The sequence below is a fragment of the Plectropomus leopardus genome, chromosome 10 (assembly GCF_026936395.1).
Source record: "Plectropomus leopardus strain MGB_pleo_1.0 chromosome 10, ASM2693639v1, whole genome shotgun sequence".
NCBI classification, from domain to species: Eukaryota; Metazoa; Chordata; class Actinopteri; order Perciformes; family Serranidae; genus Plectropomus; species Plectropomus leopardus.
This window is the reverse complement of record NC_142185.1, coordinates 18,508,889-18,530,152: the sequence shown is the minus strand read 5'-3', so window position 1 is coordinate 18,530,152 and position 21,264 is coordinate 18,508,889. Positions and strand designations below refer to the sequence as shown.

At 37.9% G+C, this 21,264-nt stretch overlaps 1 protein-coding gene across 9 annotated transcripts in view; it reads left to right on the top strand.

The window, feature by feature from the left end:
- The first annotated feature begins 6,711 nt into the window (after nucleotides 1-6,711).
- LOC121948856 (bromodomain adjacent to zinc finger domain protein 2B-like) overlaps nucleotides 6,712-21,264 on the top strand; it is a 65,752-nt gene continuing 51,199 nt past the window's right edge. For 6 of the 9 annotated variants that reach the window (XM_088083206.1, XM_088083205.1, XM_042494366.2 and 3 more), the window contains exons 1-2: nucleotides 6,712-6,969; nucleotides 16,050-16,093. The gene's annotated coding sequence lies outside the window, so the exon portion shown is untranslated. The remainder of the gene's footprint in view (nucleotides 6,970-16,049; nucleotides 16,094-21,264) is intronic. The other 3 variants (XM_088083208.1, XM_088083207.1, XM_088083203.1) reach the window with 2 other exon arrangements.

Below are 21,264 nucleotides of genomic sequence, written 5' to 3'. Positions count from 1 at the left end.
TCTTGCAGTTTGTGTGGCATTTCTTGCCATGTTGCTCATTGCCTTTTTTTTCTTCTTTTTCTTGTGATTTTGAAAGAAATCAAATCAAATTGCTGAGGTTCCAATTTTAAGAAACAAGAAGACTGATGTCAGTCTAGATTCCAAAGGGTTAAAGACTCATTTCCTGATTTAAATATGAACAAAAGCCTGATTGCCAAAAATCAGAAACATCATGCTTTCAGTCTGGAAGTGATTGACAGGTCTTCATATTATGACAAGACAACAAAAATATCTGTCTGTAAACTGCATATCAGTATGACTATACACTGTTTACAGTGTAATGTGAACTGGAGTAAAATAGGCCTATATTGTCAAAAAATACTAATAGCTGAGAAACGCATAAAACACTGATCGCATTACTGCAATCCTGTACAGCACCTCAAATCAAGGCAGTAATTATAAAATGTATTGGGGGGGCACATATCCCTAAATATTGAAATATGACAAAAATTTAGGTGGCGTTCCCCTTTAACCCTTTGAAACCTGGAAAAACATCAGGTTTCTTTCGCCTACATTTAAACCCTTGAAACCTGAGCAAATTGATCTGATTTCTTTTGAAAACATAGTCAAAAAGCCAATAAGCAACTTGGTTGGAATTAGGAAAACAAATGACGAGAAAATGACCTGAAAATTAGTTTTAAAAGAGAGAGATTAAGAAATTATTGGAAGTTAATAAAACTAATAAAATACAAAAAATGTCCAGAAAACAGTTTCATAATAACAATATTGAGTATTGAATATTAAGTATTGTAACAATTTCATCTATATTTTTTATTTATTTATTTATTTATTTATTACCTTTTTTATTTCCCTTTTTGTACATTTCAGTTAATTTTCTTGTAACTCATAACTTCCTCCTGTGTCAACTTCCTCATGCCAATTTGTTCAGGTTTCAAAGGGTTAAGTACCAATCATTTATGTTGCACTGCATGTGCATTTTATGTACAACATATTGCTTTAATTTCTTTACATTGTATTCATATAGAATACACCTGTGCTTGGTTATGACAACTAATATAATATAGTTAGAAATTAATTTTCACATTTTGATATTCCTTTGGAGGAGGGGGTCCATTATTCCTGGCAGATTTGGACCCCCTCAGTGTTGGCTTCATGTTTCCAACATCCCCTCAAATGTGCTTTTTATAATGGCCTCATCTGTTAGATTTCAGCAGATATTTATTTTCTTTTTCCAAACCCAAATGTACCAGTTTTCTCAAGGTCAGAGAGTGATTCAGGCTCATAAACATGTAACAAAGTATAGTTTATTAGACATGCTGATCGCTGTGAGTAAGCCTGGGAATGGCACAGAGAGCTTGGGGTTTGGTTGTTAACACTGTACAGTGTTAGTCTTGTTTTAGGTCTCTTTATTGCTGCCCTCATCTCAGATGTTTTTATACAATTTAAACAGAATAAGTTCAAATGAATAATGATATGAAAACAAAATGTCAAATAAGTCTGAGGTCTGCTGATCCCACACAAATTTATAATGTGTTGTAATGCTGCAGAAAAGTGTTAAGCTGATAGTCACCAGTTGCAACAGAGAAAAATGTGTATTGACATGCAAAAAGGATGTTTATCTTTAATATGTTTTCCTGCACAGGCGTAATTATGTTAATTAAAATTATGATAATTAATTGTAACACTAATATACTGAAAAGCCTCATTTGATTTTTTTGTGAAATAATGGGGTTGAATTGAATTTATGATAAACCTTTTGAGGCATAACCATTTATTTTTTGCACAGGGATACTAACTGATGTGATTAATGCTGTTACATCTCGAATACCATCTTCTCTTTTGAACTGGGATGTATGTATTTTATTACCATATAGGGGCTGTTGTCTCGTCACAATGGCTCTAATGGCCTATTTCCACTCAAATAATAGCACATGAATTTCATTCACACATCTGCCACACCGCTGCTTAGAGCAGGAAGAGGTCTGCGTTGACCCAGAATGACTAATTAAAATGGACATTGGTATGCATGAATACAATATGACATACAGTAGCGTGACAGATGGAATGAAAATGAGAGCCACGCTGGATCACTAAACATCAGCTCATCAAGCCTGTGAATAATCAAGGCATGTGTCCATAAAATACAATAGACTTCACAATGTCTTCAACTTGTTAGTATGTAAGAAACAGTACTAACTCTGGCCTTTGTGTAAATACAAAAGGAGTCAAATCAGTCTGAACTCCTTCCTGCCATTCTGGTTTCACCACGTCTCTTTTTCCCAGGAATCCACTGCATATCAGTTATTGTTCAGCTCTTCCTCTGTTCCTGTTCCCGTCTTTCCTTGTAAAGGTGTCCGTCCACAGTAATGTAGAGCATCTGTTTCTTGTGTCCCGGAAATCCCGAGTTTCTCCCCCATTCACTGTCTTGGAACATGCTCCAATTAACAGAGGAAAACAAAGGCCATTATTTCGATGACTGCTCACTCATGGGCCAGTATACTTTATTATATCATGTCAAGACATGGAAGACTACACTTCTTTAAAACCTATAGGGCTGTGGTAATCTTAATTACAGTACCATTTACACTTGTAAAGTAATTGTTTAAACCTGACTTTGTGTTATCACAATTTTAATATAAAATGCCATGTGTTTGATGCCATTTTTACATTTTTTTTACTTTTCATAATTTATTCTTCAAAAAAATAAGCCTACATTTCAACCCCTGAGCATATTTTCAGAGAGGTCAGAGATTTTTAAATCTTAAGTTGTTGTTACTGCATTTTTTAAAAATGAAACAAACTAGCCCACATAAACCTCCAGGCTACATAAAGTCATATGGTAACCACAATGAGCTGATATGAAGTCTTGGAAGATCAGCCAATTTTGCACATTTCCATAATTTATGACAATATAATAATTCTGTTAAAATGTTTTCCTTTTTCTTAAAGAAATGTGTAAACATGTACAAATTTAGACTGCATTTTTTTAATGATATTTTTAGACCACAAAAGGGTGTCCAAATCCACCCAACAGACTATCCTAATCGTCCTGGAGAAGCTGAATTTTGGGAAAAGGCACTCCTTGAACATTTTATAAAATTGTGCCCTTCACGTTTGGGTGTTGCTCTAAAACATTTATAATTTTTTTTTAGACACCTGTATCTTTTTAGGCTTCAAATTATTTTCTTATCTGTTCACGTTGTCTGTAAGTAATATAAGGTTTTTTTCATGTTGATTCAAAAATGTTCCATATGACCCCACTCTCCCCTATATTGTAGGAAGCAAGGACATAGATCTTATTTCAACATTTGGGAGGGACTCCCAAATGTTGAAATGGGGGTCTTCTGCATTTTTAAATGATTAATTCTCTGCATTTTTAATTTTTATGAACCAAATTGTGCCTTTTCTCCACAGCTTTATGCTCAACAACTTTATGCTGTACATGTTTATAATTTTGTCAAAATAAAAGTCCTTTGCACCCTTCATGTTTTTATTAGGGGGAAAATGCATGTGCTCTTAACATTGAGGGGGACATGTCTCCTGCGCCCTCCACAAAATCTATGCCTATGGCCTATGCATAGAAGACAGTGTGATTCTGAGTACAGGCTTACATTTTTATATCTGAAAACACACATGTTGGAGCAGTTTTTTGGGGGACTGTTTATCCCAGATCTGTTGATAACACATATTTTAAACTGTACAATCCACACACAAACAATTTCAAACACACACGCACACTGACTCACATGCACACAGCTGCAAACTTAAGCGATGAATGTACTCAGCTCAGACACTGTGCCATTTTCTAAATCAAATGCATGTGAAGTGCTGGAAGGCTTTGGTGTTAAAGGGATCAGAGCATTGTGTGCTGACATGATTAAAATCTGTATTATTCAAATGTGTCAGGGAAAAAAAAATCAATGACAGAGAGTCCAACTCCTGTGCCTTATGGGTGTACTGAGCTTTCTGTGGACTGATGGAAAAATAATAATTAAAAACAAAAAGCACCATCTTAATTTGTTTTCCATCAGTCTCTAGAGAGATCATCTTTGCTGTGTCTTTGGTATCTCATTATACTTTCTAATCAAGACTCTTTAAAAATCCCTTTAAAGGAGACAGACTGTTTGCCCTTCCCCCAGCATGCTGCTGCATTGCAGCCATTGACTGCGACTTAGTATGTCACAAATGACCAAGGTAGGCTGACATTTTGATTGTGCAATGTGAAAAAGCCTGACCGGAAAAAGGCTTTTGGATGTGACGCTGCCCTGATCCGTCTCATCGCTCATTCCCTCTAATGAAGATTGTCCAATACAATTAAATACCCAGGTATCCTGTGGCTCGGGTGACAAATTTATCAAACCATTATTTTCCTCTCTCTCACCATGTTTGTTCATTCAGCCAGGCGTGTTTTTTTCACTCAGTCCAGTCAGTCGTTCCTGTGACTGCAGCATCGAAAATGACACAGAATTAAGCAGGGAGGAAAATCAATGAGCACAAGGGATTGTGAACAAGCAAATGAACCTGTTTTAAATGACAAATTTCTTGATGAAAGGATGTTTTCTTCGACATATTTAATTCAAACATGCATTTGTGCCTTAATTACTGTATCCAATTAGCTCAACTTTATGTTCGTTGTTCGTTGGGGAAAAGGTGCAGTACCATGTATTGAAAAACACTCCATCTACTAAACATAAACACATCTTTTATAAAAAAAAACAACCCCAAAACAACACAGTGCACTTGTGATTATAAGTGACCCTTTGTTTTATCCATCCAGAAATTAAACACAGAAATCTCATTACCTTCATTGTACCCTCTCAGAAAATGCAAATCTCTCGAAAACAATTCATTACAAAAGCTATCATTTGTGATATTTAAACACTGGATCTACAGCATCACATCAGTCCACTTCAGCGATATAGTTTCATCCTGTTACTTTGTTTTAATCACACTGTGTTGTAAATGTTTGTTGCTGAGTTTAATGATAAAAGTGCACCCCATTTCCTCTTGCAGATTGTATGCTTGCTTAATGATGAGGAAAGAAAGGCAGATGGTAGTTGTTGTCCAACTGGAGTCACTTTATTGGATGATCGGATGCCTTGTAAATAGATTCTCTAGCTTAATTTGGTCCTTGACTGGCAGCCATCCACATTTTGAGTCTACAATCTTAACATAACAGTCAAGAACATATAATTGACATTAATAAATAAAGAGTCTGATGTGCTTCTTTAAAGACAAATAAATGGACTCCTCAGAACAGGTGCAAGAGATCCATACATTCATATTTAGGTATGTGAAATAAAATGACTTTGCAGTTTGCACCCTATTTTCTGTATATGCCAACACTTGCCCTGTAATAGAGCTCTTGTCTTGTTTTTTTCAACCTGTTCCAATGTGTATTTATTCATTGCTATCACCTTTTGTTCTTACTGTTATTGCATGTTGATTTTTCTTTCTTTGTATCTTTTTTATTTTTGCATTTGTTGTTGAATGACACTGCTTTGATGTGTCTGTTTTTGGCATCCTGTAATCCAATCTTTGCTTGTAGAACAATCACACTGACCTGAACTGTTATAGCCAACCAACTTAAGCACCATCAAGTCTTTAAATGGAGACATAATTTATTTAATTTGTCAGTAAGTTTTATTTTCAGAAATTACACTACACTCCTATGTGCTCTGTCATTGTCAGTAAGACTATTGTTACAGCCTCCTTTGGTTATCAATCACAAAACAAACTATGAAGATGTGTGCAGTTATGCAACAGACAGCACTTTGTGCTAAAGCTCAGAGAGTGTTATGTGAATAGAGGTTATTATTATTGTTATTATTATTATTATTATTATTATTATTATTATTATTATTATTATTATTATTATTGTTTTATTTTGGTGGGACAAATGCCCCTTTTAAATATTGAGCGAGACGTCTCACCTGCATCTCCTGAAATCTTCACACACACCCCAGGTCATATTTAAGAGTCAGTTTAAAGTACTATAAATAAACCCTGAAAATGTGTAGCAATTTTAAAAAATAGTTGGATTTCACTGTCATACATTATTGATGTGATGGAAATTGAAAGCATTTGAACAGGGGCATTGAAGTGGGGGGGTGGGGGCAAGAAAAGCCTGAAATGAAAAGTTTGGTTTTCTTTGCAATTTTTTTTTTTTTTTTACATTTCTAAATGATAGGTAGGGTTACTAAATTAAAATGGCAGACTAAGCTGGTCAAAGAACTGCACTTTTAATTTAATAAAAAAATATTGAAAAACTCTCTGAGTCTCCTCTCAACCCTCAAAGACACAAAATGGTTTAGTCAGCCGTTCTCTGCACTTGGATTTATCTATAAATGTAGCTGGAGATGAGTGAGTGACTGACACTGCCATGTCTTTCCAAAAAATAAAACAAACAATGTAACAATAGGGGGGGTGGGGGGTGCATATGTAGCCTGTAGGACCCAGAATTTGGTGCTACACCCCTGCTACACCAACTTGTGCACCTGTTTGAGAAAGAATGATGAGCATTGTAACACTATAACACTCATCAAAATCGTTTTGAAATCGCCTGCATCATCATTTACTTTAAGGTGTCATTTTTTTCTTTTTTTGGGGGGGGTAATTTTACATTTAGAGGGCAACAGCTACACATATTAGCAGTGCATCCGCTGCTGTTTATGCACGAGCTGGCTGCAGTTTTTTTGGGCGAACAAAAGTTTGCATTGTAGAAGCTTTGAGCTGACGTCACTTCTGTCGAGTTGCTCGTGGAGTGAAGCGGAGGAGAGTCTCTTCAATCTGCGACCAGAGACCAACACATCCAGTCACACTCCCAGCCCGGACTCAATTACACTGACCAAATTCTCCATTCATCTCTCTCAACATCCTACAAACTGCGCAAAACTGGAAAGTAAATTAAAACAGTGTTATTCCATTTCGTCTTGTTTTGGGAGGAATACACCGGTTTTCAACGACAAGGTGAGTTCGTGTGTGTTTTTCTAGGTGTTAGTCACCAGCGTACGTTCAGTAATGTTGTATTTCACAGATTCCTGTCGCCCGGGCTAACAGCTAAGCTAACGCTCCTCTGGCTAAACCAGTAGCATCCCTTCCTACACTTGCCTCACTGAATCCGTGAGTTCAACACGGCAAAAAAAAAGTTCACGTGGAAGTATAAACAGCTTTTTCGTTTGTTTCTGGTCTAAACTTTGTTCATAAAATAAGTGTTGTCATGTTGAACTCGTAACTTGGTCACGAAAGAAGAATGCTCGGACGCAGAGTTGAGAAACTAACGTTAACATGTCACCGGCACTTGGCACACAGAGGCAGCGCTGCTCAGTCTTCAGTCAGTACCTTGCAGCGTGGATCTTGTCTTTGTTGCCAGCTAGTCCACTCTGCGGACTCACCGTGTGTCCGGACACATTAACGGACAGTATGATTTAAACAACATGTACACAAGTTGTCCAAAAATATTCCGTTCTTAAACCCACAGCAAGCCTCTTGTTGTGCATCAAAGTAACGCATGTGTATGGCATGTTGTGGTTTCCAGCTTCGTGTGACAACATGTCATGAAATGATCAAACAACTGCATATAACGCAGGTGGGATTTATTAATGTTTTATAATCAAATGAATTTGTTTGTTATGAGTGTTGAAGCCGGGGGCTGCACGCTGGTCTCGTCTCCCCCCTCTATCTTTTCTTTTTGTTGCTTCCTCTTAAAGGAGAGCGCAGCTAATGCTGCAGCTGCGGTCTGGGTTGAAATTTACCCTTTGAGATTATGACAATACCCTCCATTTTTCTGCTTTCATATTAACAACAAGGCATTCGCCATCTTGTGGTATTTAAATTAGATTAGCGCTGTCTATTGAAACGGTGTTTATCCCTAACAAAGTTCTGAAACTTTGGATGTGAATCATATAACCGTCTGTAGAGTTGAGAGTATTTTAATAGCACTATTCTAAATAGGCTTTGTAGCTCTGTGGTTTGATGTATGCTGGTTTGATTTCAAAACTGACTGAGTATATTAGGAAATTGAAATCTGCCTTCCTGTAATGACATGTCACACTCAGAATTCCAGTTTTTAAACCTTGTAATGGCTCTCATAATCTTCCACAAACACCAAATAATCCTGCTTCAATGCAGAAATGAGAGCATTTTTAACAATGCCCTGATTTCCTCCATCTGTTATGTGTTTTTCTTTGTTTATAATTTCTTTATTTGAAACGCATACCGTGCCCCTCTCTGTCAAGTCTGAACACAGACATAATCACAGTTTAGACAAAGTTTTTTCAACATTTATGGGCAATGTTAAGGACGATTCTGTAGCATGTTACAGACTATTGCATCTGAAATTAAGACCATGCTTGAGATAAGTAAACATTAAGACCCGTTTACAGCACATACTGTATCTTGACTTGTCATACAGTTGTCATATACAAAGTAAACCTAATTTATGCAAAGTAATGCAATCAGAGAATTTTAAAAATCCCCTGATTTCTTCCATGTTTGATTTGTTTTTCTTTATGTGGGGCATACTCTAAATTTTAAGAAACCTTCCAAAAAAATTATTTGAGTGACATACCGCACCCCTCTCTACCAATTCTGAACACACAGGCAACATTAACCCAGACTAGACACAGCTTTACTACATATAAAGTGCAACATTAAGGGCACTTTTACAACATGTTACAACCTATTGCACCTGAAATAAATTAAGACCATGCTTGAGATAAGTAAACTTTAATAGACCTATTTCACAGCACACATCTTGACTCGTCATAGTTGGGCAAGCACAGGTGTTACTAACAACAATGGCTTTGTTGTATTCAGATGTCCAAGAGAGCCATGATAGTTAGACGGCATGCACAATACGAGGAACCTGAACCAGAATGCAATTCATCCATCATTTATTGTATTTTTTAAACCTGGGATGCACGCCAGAATGTTTTTCCTGAAAAAGGGCCGTTGATTCGTAAAAGCTGGAAATTAACTTGTAATAGGTCCCTTCAAACTTTGTCATCATCAACCCCACTTTTTATAAAAGAGTATGTGTTACAATTTCTGAACAACTGGGCTCGTGCAGTGTATAGAGCTTATTCTGATAGTGTAAATTTCACTTACGTCATTTAGTTTGTTTTGGCAGGCGTCCTTTGTTTGCTGCACAGTGGCGCTGATTCGTCTTCGCAGATATAATTGGTAGTAATGAACTCATGTGTGCCCTTTGCACACACAGTCCTGAGCAAAATGGCAGTAAACAATATTCCTGGTAAAGTCCATCATTTAAATGGCTTCAGTAGCCAAGGCACTGAGATAAATCAGATCACAGCCTTGATGTGTTATGCATGCATCCAGTAACTGCCAATGAATCAAAACACAGGTAGAAGGTCACTAAATTTGCCTCATATTTATTCAGAGCACATGTCCTTGAAAACCTCTGCAGAGAGAACAATGTTGAGGTGCCGTATATTTGGATTCTAAAATGAGCTTTTAACTTAGGAATCAAAAGAGTCAGCAACTTGGCATTTGAATGTTAAAAATCTTGCAGGTCCTTGCTATATTTTAGGCTCCACTGGCAACATAGCTCATGGTTATTAAGATGTATTTACTTGATCACAAACTATTAATTGTATAACTTAAAATATCCTCTTTATAAACATTTAGACCAGGGATACTTGCTTTACCTGGGGGCCTCTTTTGCAAAATGACAGGAGGCCAAGGACCGGTCCCAGCAGCCCCATACATGTATGTAGGATTTTAGGACATTTCTAGGATTTTAGGATGTTTCTAGGGTTTCGGATGTTGTGTTGTGATTTTAGGACATAAATAAATAGGACCTCTGTCAAGGGCTTCAAGGGATCGCCACTGGCACTTTTGTTTTTTGTTTTCAATACAAAAGCTTTATTTTGAAGCTGTTTTATTCACTCCGGCACCTTATGTATACTAAAAGTACAAAAACAATTCCCAGTATGAATCACTTTATTTTTAAAGTGAATTAGAAAATTAGAAAAATTAGGAGGCCGCCCAGCAATTTATGGAGGGCCAGATTTGGCCCACAGGTCATAAGTTGAGTATCACTGATTTAGACCCTATCTTCCATTTGCAATACCATTCATTAGCCTTGGTAGATTTGTGTGCACAAAGTCAAGACCTATAGTGTCAATTCAGTTGACTAATATCTTATTTTTCCTATTTACCAAGCTGTGTTAGGCATAACCAGATTTGTGTTTTGCTGAATTAGTCACAGTGCTCACCATTTGAAGTGGGGATCCAGTAAAAAATTCCTTAGCACCTCTAATTCTTACAGAATATGAGAAGGTCCTCTCTTTATGTTCTTTTAAAAGTGCCCATTTTTCCTTTGACCTTTTGAAAGGGCCGAAGGAAGAAAAAAACAGCACTGCTAATAATTGTGTTTTCTCCCATTTTCACCCCGTCTCCTATTCTTACCCTTTCCACAAGTTTGCACTCATTAATCAAAGATGCTGGCCTCCTGCTGAGGGCTGAGCAGGTTCATCAATTTGGCAGCCGGCTTGCTGTAAGGAACAGTGCCGAGGCTCTTAACACACAAGCATAAATAAATCTATGGTCTTTATATGCAAGCCCTGAAGGTTAATACTGTATAATTCAATGTACCCTCTTTGTCTGCTGTGATTGATGTTTTCAAACATGTAAGGCTTGACGGGAGTCCCTTTTTGTAGGTCAGTGTTGACACTTTATGATTGGGTGAGCTTGGGGGGAGCGGCACGAGGGAGGTGGATTATTAGGAATATGTCAGGGAGATTACTCTTTTTCACTCATCTTCCTGATCTATTTTCTCTCCGCCTGGAGATGCTTTACGTGGTGCTTTATTTGAACCAATGATGCTTCTAAGGTTGAAGTCTCCCCTGCTGTGTAAATGGGGCTGATGTTTAAAATGCTAGTGGTCTGGTCTATTTGTTTGACTGTTTTGTATTTATTTGCCTCCTTTGCTGCAGGAATTACAGGCCAGTCCATATTAATAATTCTCACTTGGATAGTGACAGGACCAACACAAACCTTTCACACAAAGACTGTTCCTCAGCAGCCCCCTTTTTATTGATCCTTTTGCATTTAAAATCTGGTCACTGCTGCCACAAACACTTCCCACTTAAGCTGCGTTAGGCATGCTGCTGCAGCCATATTTTTAAATATTTAATTTTTACCCAACATTGTCTGGCCTGATAAGACAGGAGAAAAGAAATGTTTCCACCAAAATGTTTGGATCAGCAAAGGCCAAAATCTAGGGCTTTGTGAACCTAATTGCATAAATTCTTTCCTCACCACGATGAGACATTGTGTAGGCAGTGGGCATGGCATCTTTGCATGTCTTGAGAGTCTTGCCTCTCAGTCTTGTACTTAAAAAATGCACACTTTCTTATTTTGAAGAAACACCTTTGTACCATACAGACCTTACCGGTTATATATGATGTATAAGTTAATCCTTTAATGAAAATAAACTGAAGTGTTTAGCTGAGAGGTTCAAAATTATCTGAGGTTAACGTTAAAGGAGTAGTGTGTAGGATTTAGTGGCATCAAGCGGTGAGGATTGCAGATTGCATCCAGTTGAAATGTCTCCCATGTGTATGAACTCCTGCTTAGGATTTCTTCAGTGTTCAGGAGGTTTTTATCACAAACCAAATTATCCACAGAGTTCTCTTCTTTAAAACAAATAAACCAGGTGATTAAAACAAAAACACCAAAAAAAAAAACCAGCTTCACGGTACATATTTGTGTTTCTCTGATACTGAAAGGCTCCCTAGAGATGGATTGCTAGCTCAACACCTGGGAATGTGTGCTCCCCTTTTTTCTCGGATAACTTAAAACCCTGATGTTCAGGAGATTTTTGCTGGGAGCCGAATTAGCCACAGAGGACTCTTCCTTTTCAGCACAAATGGACCCGGTGATTAAAACCAGAAAATACACTGAAAAAAGCAATTTTATGTTAAAAGTCTGTGTTTTTCTGACACTGTTTGGCTTCTTGTGGAGGGGGTGGCAACTACGGTGGCTGTTGCGAAAACACATATGGGCCTATCTAGAGCCAGTGTTTGGGCTACAGTGGAAACATGGTGATGCAGCATGGTGATGTCCGCAGACGAGGCCTTGCTCCCTATTTAGATGCCAACGTCTCATTTTGAACGTAAAAAAACAGGATTCCAATTTTTTTGGGTTGCAAACACTCTTGGAAATGTATTTATTATGTTATATTCCACCTCTGCCAATATATCCCCCTAAATCCTACACACTGGACCTTTAAGGTGAAGTAGATTATCTTTATATTATCTCCAGTAGAAATAATCTCCACAAGGTACCTCACAACAACAACATATAGGCACACTCCAATTTTGACTTTTATTCTGACGGGAATTATAGGTGGAAAGTCCTCCCATCATTGATTAGGTGCGAAACCACTATTAATATTTTGCATGTTCAACAATATCTACTTATTTAACACAAATTATGTTCATGAGATTAAATTTTGCATAGATGAGAGAAAAGACACTTTTGCCCATTTTGCAATTTTCTTGAACATATCTGAAAGACTGTTTATATCGGATATTATAGATAACATTGCCAATGTTTTCATTTACTTTATCCCACAATGTATGACATTTAAGGTACAGCATAGTGAACATAAAAATATCAACACTGAGCTGACACCACTATTGAGGCAAAAGCTTATGCACAATCCACCACATCAACCAGTGCACCTTTCTTCCTCACTGCACTGTATGAATGTCACACTGCTTTCTGTATTGCCATTAAGTGTAGTGCTACGAATGTAAACAGCTTTGTATGAACATAATTTGTAGGAGACCGTGTTGGTTTGTCAGAGTTAAGAGGGTGCGTTTAATAAATTAAGAACAGATTTTAAGATGCTACAGTCTTAACAAACATGATGTTCGCCCTGACCTCACTAGCAAGCGGAAACCTTCAAATCATGTCACACAAGGACTGTCAAGGAGACTATCAACAAGGAACCTCTTGGTGGTACCCACGTTAGTTATTACTCATGACTTAGTAAACAGCTTTCTGTGTCGGGAGGCCAGTGTCATTATCTGCCAGATACATGGAGAGCAAAGTAACTCGAGGAGGCTGAGTGTAGTTCAAAGACGGGTTGCAACAACCAGATATTTGAAACGAGAGAGTGACCTTTTTCCCTCTTGACACTGAATGAAACATGCAAGTGTAGAAGACAGTAATCTCTTTTACACTGGTATTCACACCACAAAATGACACAGATGGAACTGTAAGGTGACCCGCTTGGAGATGACGCACAACAAGTGTTGCTGCGACTGATGTGAGAGCATAAAGGTCATACTTGTAAGTTACAAGAGATCCAGTGTTTGCTTATAATATTTAGAGCTGATTGAGAAAAATCTCTAGAATCATAATCAAATGTCCTTGTTAGGTTGTCTTAACAGTCTGTTGTGTGTGTTTTATGTGAAGGCCTTGACTAGTTCTCACAGGCCCTTCAGAAACAGCATACAGGTGCTCAAATGTATTATGATTATATTAGATAGAAATTAGCATTTTGAGAAAGGATGACAGGTTACATTTTTTTAACAATTACTTAACTTTGAAACCAAAAAGCTGAATGAATGACCCAAGGCAAGCTGAAGACCATCAGTTGATTTGAGTTTAATTAAATTAGTCTCTTATTTTTTGGTTGCAGTAAATGATTAACTATTATATACAAAGCCCTTACTTTGGAGGAATAGCTTTAGTAATTGTGAGGAAAATAACAATCCTTTTGCACTCAGTTAACATCTTTTTGGTTCTCAACCCCTCACCAGGAAGAATTTAGCTCCAAAACAGTGTTAATAAAATTAGTACAAGTTTGTTTTCTTGGCAGTAATGGTGTTTGCTTGTCATTATTATAAGACTTATCTGGTTTTAATTCCATTAAACATTTTCCTTTCAAAGTAAAAGGAGTCAAAGGAAGGCTTGACCTAGCAATAACTGTCTTTTTTTTTTCTTATACCATAACACTTGTTCTGTTTAAACCCCATTTCAAGAGAGGATTGCGGTTATTCAGAAAAGGTTTCTTCCCAAGAAAAAAATATGGTATCCGTATTTTTCTTTCATTACAATGTGAATAAAACCTCTAATTTAATTCAGATAACATGGAGGCTTGCAGCAATTTTCAAACTAGACTATGAGGATAACATCACAGCCTTCAGATATTCAAAATCAGTGGAAAGAGTTTAACCTAACATATGAGGCCTGTCCTTTTTCCTATTCCAATAGTGTTTTTCCCAAAGGGGAGAGTTTTTAAAGAGGGATTGTGTGAAGAGAATGTGGGAAAAACGTGGCGGTTTAACAGTAAGATAAATTGCAATTTCTCTGTATCATACATGCCATGTGGTGATTTAGAAGTTAAGAGCTTGCAGTGATTGTTAGACCTCATAATGGTTGTTGTGTCATTAGGCTTGTTTTTTTTAGTTCAGAGTTATGTATTATATGAGACCAATATTCCTATAGCTCTAGAGATACCTTAGAGTCAGTGATTTATAAACACTTGAAAGGATGTAAGTGATTCAGGATTGATTCAAAGATTGTACATTCCAAACAAAATGAACCCAGATGTCAATGTTTAAATAGTATACATGTGGCGACTGGTCAGAAAGGTTTGTAGAGCCTAACATATGGGTGTTATGTTGTAAAATATCTTGACCATTAGAGCTGCTTTGTCAGAGGATGAGCATTAAAGCAGGCAGAAATCTGAAAAAGACAAAAAAAAACACAACACAACAACAAAAAAAAAAAAAACACAAGACAACCACTTCGTACACTGACTCAGTGTTTACCATACATTGATTTGTTTAATCTTACCTAATTGTACATTTGCACGCAGCTCCTTCGCTCAGCCTGACCTTGTCTCGCTGTCTCTCTCTGTTTATCAGATCACAAATGAGACAAGAATTACCTAGCTAGCCACCCAAGATCCCTCTGTTCGCTCCTTGCTGCTGTGGACTGCTTCGTCTGGAGGAGAGCAGGCACCAGCCTGGAAGATGGACCTTTGCTCGGTGGTTGTAGCAGCTTGAATTAGGCCAAAAAGCAAACCTCCCTAGCGCCAGGTGTCAAAGCAAGCTTATTGCCAGAGGCAGCGCTGGCCAAGCTAATGTTAAGGCAGCAACAGAAAGTTTTCTGATCCAGCAGTGGATTTGAGAGTGTGTGGCACCCTGCATCCGCTAGCTGGGGTCTATTTCCGAAGCTGCTGCTCGCTCTCCTTCCTGGCAAGGTGGTCTTTAGCAGCGGGGTGCAAATTAGATGACATATGCTTTGATGATCTAACTTTGGCTACACACTGTAAATGTAAACTTGAAGCTGCAGCTGTGAGCGTTTGGCGCTGGTTAGCAGAAGGCTAAACCATCAGCAACATTTTCTCTTCATCTCTGAAACACTTCACCGTTATTTGCACTGGGTTGCAACTTTCTCTGCAGGATTCCTTGCCAATAAGGCTGTAGGAACGCCTTCTCGAGATTCTTTAAGATAGATTCTCTGATGCTGGAAAACAGAGCCATGAGGACATGCAGTCCTCATGGATTATTTTCAAGTTTAGTATTAAATTTTTGCCCAATGAAGCCAAAATAAAACCGTCTGCCCCAGCTTTTAGGACAAATATTGCTTTATCTGGTCACATTTTCAAACAGATATTTCAGTATTAGGTGTAGACTAATAAGCTTGGTATTTGAGTTAGATTTTTTTCTTTCAGTTTCTAATCAAATTAAAGACATTTATTCAATACAGTTTCCTAAGGTCATTGGATTTCTGCAAAATCAAAACATAGCTACTCTTGTTATACTTACTTTACCATAATCCAATTTAAGCCAAGTGTTTTTGTCATGCCCCATTGCCCTGTGGTTGTCTTTTAGAGCGGGAGTTTGATTTTCTGCTGATGTTTAGAATGGATAACTCATCTCCCCTCAGGGTCCATATTACCATTTTTATTTCATTTTCATGGAGCTTTCAGATAGGGATGATGCTGAATGAGTAAATCGATAGAATCAAGCAATAAATCTGACTGTCGTTGTCTCGTGTTTCAGGTGCAGAGCAGTGATGCCACAGAACTGAAGGCAGTCTCATAGAAGTAAGTGTTTGGTTACATCAGCTTACCCATAGTCCATCTCTGCCGTTATGCTCTTTGAAGTGCCGCTTTTGATTTTGTGAAGGAAAAACCAGTTTGCTTTGTTAAATTGGAAAAAAGTAACTCATGAATGGACATGCAGGACTAAGCAGAACACCTAATTTTAAAGGTATAGGATTAGAATTTTCCAATTAGGTTGAGATTTAACAAAGTCCTCCTTTTATGAAATTAGTTTGTGCAGCATTACACTTTGCTCTCATTTTGTGTGTATCTAATTAATTCCTGTCTTTCTTAGAATTAGAGTGTCAAAGCTTCAGAACATATTTAAATCCCTTGGGGGAGAAAAGAAAACTTTTTTGACTAAGGGGTGTATTAAGATAAATTACAGTGAGGCAAACAGGGGTAATTGGTGGGGTTGGAGCTATTGTTGGGCTTTGTTTTAAATTTTAATTTGGGCTACTCCACATACACAGATGTTTCCTGGTTGCTATTAAAAATTGCCCCGAGACAAATCAAATTCACTTCCTTCAGCTTGAGCTCTACTCTATCAGAAAGTGTGTGTTTTTTTTCTGACAGCAATACTTGCTGCCAAATTATTAGAGTTAATTTGCAGTCTTGCAAGTGCAGTTCATTTTTCTCTGTTGTGCATGCTCCATTGTGGAGTAGGTGTGAATTGATGAGAGGTATTTATTATTAAAGTTTTGTCCAAGCTGTGAATATGTTATAAGGACAATTACACTTGGTTGTCACATTCAGTCAACACAGTTTTAAAGCAGACAAACTGGAAATAGAATTATTGCGCTGCAAGTGAAATATCTTCAACAAGAAATTATTTTTGTTTTTAATTAATTAAATTAATTTCAATTAATTTTGTTTTTGAATTAAATTGTTGGCTAATCAGACATAGTTCAGCAAACAATGCTGCTGTTTCTTGAAGGATGTGTTTGCATCTACCCACGTTTTACCGTTTGTTTCTTCACTACTCTGCCTCCTGCTGTGCTTCTCAACTCTTTTAACATGAAGTAAAATCCTAAAGGTGAGTGGAACTGCTCACTTACCCTTTATGAAGCAAAGAATGCTGAAATTTTGCCATGAAATTTATGGCATGTACATGGCCACCTCATGATCTAGAGGAAAAAGTCTCCCACTGTTTATGTGTCTGACCCTGGAAAGAGACAGGTCATCTGTAGCGCTGCAGACAAGCTGAGTTGAAATGGCAGTGGGAAAATGAGCCTCGCCACAGGAATCCCATCATCTCTAAACCTGAGTACTCTTCCTTTCATCTGTGTGTCGCAGAGAAGCCCTAAAGGATTTATTACAGCAGTTATGAGTAACCTTCAGTTTACTTGCACAGCCCAACAGTAAGTTTGAGGAACACTTGGCAAGTTATAGCCAGCCATTGCTTTTGGTTGCCAGAAGATGACACAATGGTTGCTGAACATAAATTTCACAGGCCAGATATGGCCCTCAGTCTTTAAACACATATTTTATAATGATGAATGAGGAGTAATGGTTTCAAGATTTTACATAAAATTCATGCTTTTCTTTTGTCTTTCTCTCTCCTTCTGTTATACATATACACGCTCACACACAAACTTAAACGTATGCTGACTGATATATAGAATATCTATATTTCAAGGAATACTATGTAGGAATTGTCATTGACTGTTTATGAACAACATTCAGACTCGATCCCTCCTCCCTACACTGCTTGTGCACACCAGGCCACCAGGAAGTGTGTCACATGGTGAAAGAGACATTTCTAAATCAGTGGATACATTTTTTGAGTGTCACAACACCCGCTAAATGACTCATTTCACTATCAGGATTTGATTCACTTAGTCCAATAACATTTCGAAAGTCTGGAAGAGCCGCAAGATTAAATCATTTCATCCCCATTTAAGTTAGTAGAGCAGTGAACCAAAAGTTAGCCGTTCAGCCAGTGTGGCTGCACTCGGCTGCCTTAAGTCTCTAGTGTGCATGCACTGTGGGCCGCACAGTGCGGATGTGTGCTGGTCACCCCTGGATCATCCGGGTAATTTTTTACATGGCAGCCGAACAATTTTGGCTTCATGCACCACTAAGCAACTCTTGTAGGAATGAATGGGCCCCCGCATTCAACACTATATTCAGCTCTCTTAATACATCCATGAAGTTACTGTACTATTGTAGGAAAAAGTTCAGCTTCCCCAGCATTAAAATGAACAGCATCTTCCGCATCATTGGGCCCATAGAACAAACGCGCTAGAGTTTACCAACCAAGGAGCTAACAGCTGCCGGCTGAGCTGGCTGCTTTCAGTTTAGCCCTCTACTGACTTATATAATCTTTCGACTCTTCTAGACTTTTGAATTGTTATTGGACCAAAAGGATCCAATCCCAATTGTGAAAGGAGTCTTTTTGCAAGGGTTTTGATTCTCAAAGAAATGTATCCACTAATATACAGATGTCTCTTTCCCAAATTAAATCTTTTTGGGCTCCATGGATTCATGTGACGGACCCTGATGATGTAGCTACATGATTTGGTCAAATTGGCTTCAAAGCTCAGTGTTGAAGCTAACTGCCAAAATCTACCTGTCTAACAGAAAACAGGCCAACCCTGGTCACTCTTCTTGCCCATCCTTTCCTTCGGTGCTCACCAGTGAAAGTCAAAACCAAACTCGGATTCATTCTCATTTTAGAACAAGCTTTCTCCTAGCTATACCTGCGTTTTTACCCGCAGTTTTCATAGCCTCCTCTTTTTGTGCTGCTCCTACCTGAACAGTACCATTCCCATCTTACCTGTGCGCTGAAGTGCCAAAATAAGAAAAAGATGAAATACAGGCAGAGGGCAGGGTCTCTGTAGATACATACATTGCCACACATTTCTAGTGGGTCATAATTGATGATGGAGTAGGATTACTTTTGTTTGAGTATGTGCATTGTTTTTTTAGGGAAATCCTGCAGAGTATCTTTAACATCACCAGATCAATTCTGTTCAATGTGATTGGTTTGTTGGCTTTGTTGAGTGGTCAGCTGTTAATAAGGATGTAGTAAGTGACTGTGTTGAAGAGCTGAGGAACTATGTTACTGTAATATATTGAAGTCTGTTTATGTTGTGCATCTACGCAGAGATCTCTGCCTCTGATTGCTTTGTTTAAACTGCACTTCCTGGATTGTCAGCGCTGATTTGCCTCCTATAGTTTGATCACCTTTGATGAAAGTTTTTGTCAAGGTTAGGTGAAATTTTATTGCGCAGGCAAGCTGAATAAGACTGTTAGTTAAGTTGTGCCAGTGAGCTCATCCTCCTTTTGCTGAAGGTGGAGGAGTAAAGAGAGAGTATAGGGGTAAGGGAACAAATTAAGAGAGAAATGGTGAAGGAGTATTGAAGAAAAAGATTAAGAGATAAGTAAGAGACCTGATTTTTCTCAGCTATAGTCCAACTCTCCCCAGCAATGTTTCAGATTGAACCATAAAAAAGGGGCAGACACTACATATACAGAGACCCTGGTCTGAATATCTAGACTTATTTTAATCAAGCAAAAGGAAATTTAAATCACCACTTCATTGTACATCATGCCTGCAGCTGCTTTATAGTAAAAGCAAAGCAGTGCTGCCATTCAATTCTGTACCACTTCAACAAAGTGGAGATACAAAGCACACAAAGGGCATGTCTGGCTCCAGACAAAGCAGACATGTTTGTTTTCTGAAGATTTTTTAAGGGGTGGGGAGCAAAGTGAAGCAGGACATGTTTCCTTACACTGTTGAAATGTCAGATACATTCTAATCCAATAAACGTTAGTGCACATTATTACAAATGAATAATTAATTCAAGTATTTTAACTGTTTTTACAAAGTAAGCATTGTTATTTTTAGTAGTTCACAAAGTGTTGTGTTGAGTTAAAGTGTTATAGATCACCTCCAATTCATATTCAGAAATTTAATATCACTTCAAAAGTAGTGCTTTTAATACTGGTATCATAATTTCCCGATCTTAAATGAGAGGGAGGGCAGCTTTATGGTCTGGTGATTGGTATGTTTTATATGCATTGTCATTTAGTGTGTTCTGTGTGTGTGTGATAGAAGGAGAGGTTGAGCTATGACAGTGCCCCCCCCCCTTCCTTTTTTAAAATATTTATGTGCTTCAGATAATAGTGTGGCTTTACAGAGAGGGCTATATTTTGTGACTTTGCCAGAAGAGTGGCAGATTGCCGTGGCTATGTAATATGATGAGGTAGTACGTATCAGAGTCCACTCTGCTTTTTGCTCTCCACATTTTCCTGCCCAGAGGAGCACTAAAATACTCGTAGGAAGGAAAAATGAAGAGATGAAAGAACTCTGTCAATGGTGAAATCAAAGACTTATGTGAATGATGCAACCATGAGATGTATTAGTTGTATAGATACTACAGCCACACTGATTGTTCTCAGAAGTTTAATGAAAACAGAGGCATATTTATTTTCTAAGAATAGCACTAATATGCATAATGCATATCTGTATGGTACTTATCCAGAGCTGCTGGTTACGTCACGTTGCCTCATGACATTAATGAGCTTTACATTAAATATATACTGTACAAATCTCTCCTTATGTCAGGCTCATAAGGACAGTTTTCCTGCTTTGAGTGAAAAAGGAGCGCAAAAATCACCTATAGTTTGCTGCATTGGAAATATAGAATAATAAATGGCAAACATTTTGTCTTCTGGAAAACAAGAGAAACTTAAATTTATCGAGAGATATTATCTGGTCATAAGGGAATTTTCTGTTGGATTTTTGGTGTGGCAGTTTATCACAAAATGGCGAATGGTTCACCTGTTTTCGAATGCAGGCCAACTATGCTAAGGACGGATCGGAAATTGGATCTAGTGTTGGCAAAAAATGTTGCCGATACTAGATATCAAACAAAAGCCTCCTCCGGGCAGCTGTTTCCATCTCACTCAAACTCACCCTACGCCTGGGTCCATTGCTGCCTAAACCAGAGAGCAGCATGAAAGCAAAGAGCGCTCACTCTTCAGCTGTCTGGGGACCAAAACATTCCCAAAAGAGCACTGTCTGACAAAAAGAGAAAAAAAATCTCAGTTGACTGTGGGGGCTCAGACATTCAGGGGGCAGCCAGACAGTAGTGATTTTATGGTTTTGTGAATTTTGTGGATTGGTTGTTGAAAGTGTGCTTGTTGAGAGGAAGTATGTTGTATAT